Source organism: Myotis lucifugus, unplaced genomic scaffold (assembly GCF_000147115.1).
Source record: "Myotis lucifugus unplaced genomic scaffold, Myoluc2.0 scaffold_167, whole genome shotgun sequence".
In the NCBI taxonomy this organism is placed as follows: Eukaryota; Metazoa; Chordata; class Mammalia; order Chiroptera; family Vespertilionidae; genus Myotis; species Myotis lucifugus.
In genome coordinates, this window is record NW_005871215.1 from 753,366 (window position 1) to 756,408 (window position 3,043).

The window sequence follows — 3,043 nt, forward strand, 5'->3', positions numbered from 1 at the left end:
TCCTCTATTCTTCCCTCTGCAGTTCAAGACTCTCGATGTTGCCGCCCCACTCTCTCACCCCTCCGCCACGCAGACCGGGTGTAGTCCTTCCTTCTCGGTTCTTCGTGCTCGCCAGTCGGCACTATTATATCCTACATCAAATTCACCATACACATCACCCTACAACAAAGATTCAGCTAACAACTCGCTCTCAACCACACAGGAGAATTTCAGCACCCTCGTATCATTATTCTCTCTCTTTGGCCCCCTTGAGTGTGGCTCTTCCACAAAAATACCACGTGCGGGCGCGCATGTACAGTGCGATTGAAACTTTGTGGCCCATGCTCAGAAGTTGGTATTTTGTGGAAGAGCCACATTCAAGGTGCCAAAGAGCCACATGTGGCTCACGAGCCGCAGTTTGCCGACCACTGGTCTAGACTTTTTTGCCTATTGCAGCTCTGGACTGGAGCTTATGCTCACCAAACTGCCTGGTCAGTATGGATCTCCCTATGTCATGCGATTGCACATAATTTCCCAACCAAATGTAACAAAACTCCAGCTCATCCAAAACGAGATTTTCTATAATGTGCAGGATCCCATTTGTTTAGAGGCCTTTCGATTTTGTTACCCCTGAAAGAAGGGAATCCATTTGAGAGATTTGCTTAGTTTTCTAGAAAGAATCAGATGACAGCTATGATATTTCTAAGGGTGCCAGAAAAAAAAAGGACTTTACTGTTCCAACTTAGCTTTTCCCAGTGGGAACAGTCTGATCTGAAATAGGGTCACATGTTTTAGAGGTGTGCATGTGTGTGTGTGTGTGTGTGTGTGTGTGTGTGTGTGTGTGTGTGTGGCAGTGGCTAGAAAAACTTAATTACAAGTAAGAAAGAAGAGTAAGTAAGAAGGCAAAGGGACATATCACATACAGACATATTTCCAGGTGGAGGTGAGAAAGTTAAACCTTTGAGGAGACAAGCTTCTTCACCTTCCCTCTCCTTTTGCTCAGAGACCTACAGGGAATAGCGTGGCCCCAGTGTTCCAGCAAATCTAAACATCACTGGCTTCTTGACACCATTCACACTGGCTGGCCTTAAATATGGCTCATCCAATTTTACTTCTTAACTGGTCAGTTTATAAGCTGCAGACATCCATGGGCTTATACGATTTACTACTTAAGTCAAAAGAAGTTGGCATTTTATTCTAAACTTCAAGTATTAAAGTGCTAAAGTTTGGGCTTAGAAATATAAAATATAGCTTTCCAGCACAATTATGATTCAATACTGCAGAACGACAGAAGTTGGGGGGATCATATTTGTCCTCTGCATAGTTTCAAATCTACTTTGGGCCAGATCTGTTTCCAGCGCAACAAGCTAGACTTTTTTTAGCAAATGCAAATTTCGTGTTAGCAGGTTAGAGACAAAATAATAGGAATGACCATTAATCACACAGCCTAGAGGTGTTTTCAGATCCAAGTGCGAAGCTGCCCAAACAATTAGTTCCCCTGAGATCTGCGTTCAGATGAAAAATCTAAATAATCCTGAAATAAATAATTTCTGGACCAAATGCCAAGCTGACGCCCTTAATGAAAATGCCAGGCGTATGAACTCCATGCCGAGTAGTACTAAAGTGACCACAAAAACACTTAGGGGCATGGTGATAATGCCACAGGGACTGGGTGTTTGCTTCTAAAAGCCCTCTCCCCCCCCCAATTCCCTTCCAGGCACTTATTTATCATCCATGTGACACATTAAAAGGAAATTCTAATGTTACACAGATGCATTAAGTCACACAAGTGGTTTGGTGCATTTTGCTGGGACCTCAGAGCCTTACACCACAAAGGTGTCCAGACGAAGCACAGGCAGGCCAGTCGATAGCGGCCGAAGCTGTGCTCTGAGCACACATTACACAGGAGTGCAGCTACCTAGCCTGAGCCATTAGGCAGCATTAGCCAGCATCACCAGCACTCCTGATTAATAATTGAGCTCGATCCATACAGGCAAGCTCAGGCTGGCCTGCAAGAAGCCTTCTAGCGTGCATTAGAAAGGAGCATCTCTAGGGGCCTCAGAGCACTCTGTCCATTTAACAAGTCAATCCATAAACTACAGTCAATTCTTGATTATTAGAAACTGAAGATCCACTTTTCAATGTTCCTCTGCTTTCTCGATCAGCTTTTTTTGCTCATGGTGCCTTCCCTGTGGCCACATACAAGGTTATTATTCCCTCCATAGTGGGTGGGTGCTCTGATCCATCACCCAGACGCCCTTCAGGACTGCAGAACTCATCCCCCAGCTGCTGGGAGTGCCCCCAGCCATCTGGCCTCTTTGGGAATTGCCTCAGTGAAGAGTTGCCCCAACCAAGGTCATGTTCCTTCCCAGGGCAGCCTCATCTAAAGACAGGTCAATAAGAGTGTCAGAAGGCCTTGGTCCCTGTACCCCAACTCAGGACGACTCTGAAGAACCATCCCATCAGCGCTCCCTGCAGGGATGACTGGGTCTTTGTTGTGATATGTTGCAGCCCAACTTCTTCATCCCTGCTTTCTTTTCCCCTGAGGTATCACACCAAGGGCCACACCCTCACAATCTTCTTGTGTCTCTTCTCCATCATTGAGCTGTTTCCCAGGGCACTCAACTGGGAACTGGAAAGAAATATCTACACCTTACCTGCTATCTCAAAGGCTGTTGTGAGGGTCAAATAAGATCGAAAGTCCCTTATAAGTTGTAAAGCATAGAAAAGGAACACTGATTACATTTCCCCTCTAACTAAGAACCATTGAACTATGTGGTATTCTACGTGGAGCAAACACAAGTGTGCCTTCCCGTGGTCTGCAAATTTAGAGTTTAAGCAAAACTAGAGGGTCCAAGCTTACTGAGGTATAAATTTAAATAATACTGAAACTGCATACCTTTACTATATGATATCACTTAAATTTGCATTCATTAATGACGTCTTCCACTCATTCAAATTTGAGAAGTGTTGCTGGGTTTTGCAGTGTGTGTGTGTGTGTGTGTGTGTGTGTGTGCGCGCACGCGCTCGCGCTTAAAACACCTTTTTCTCAAAAAGTATGGAA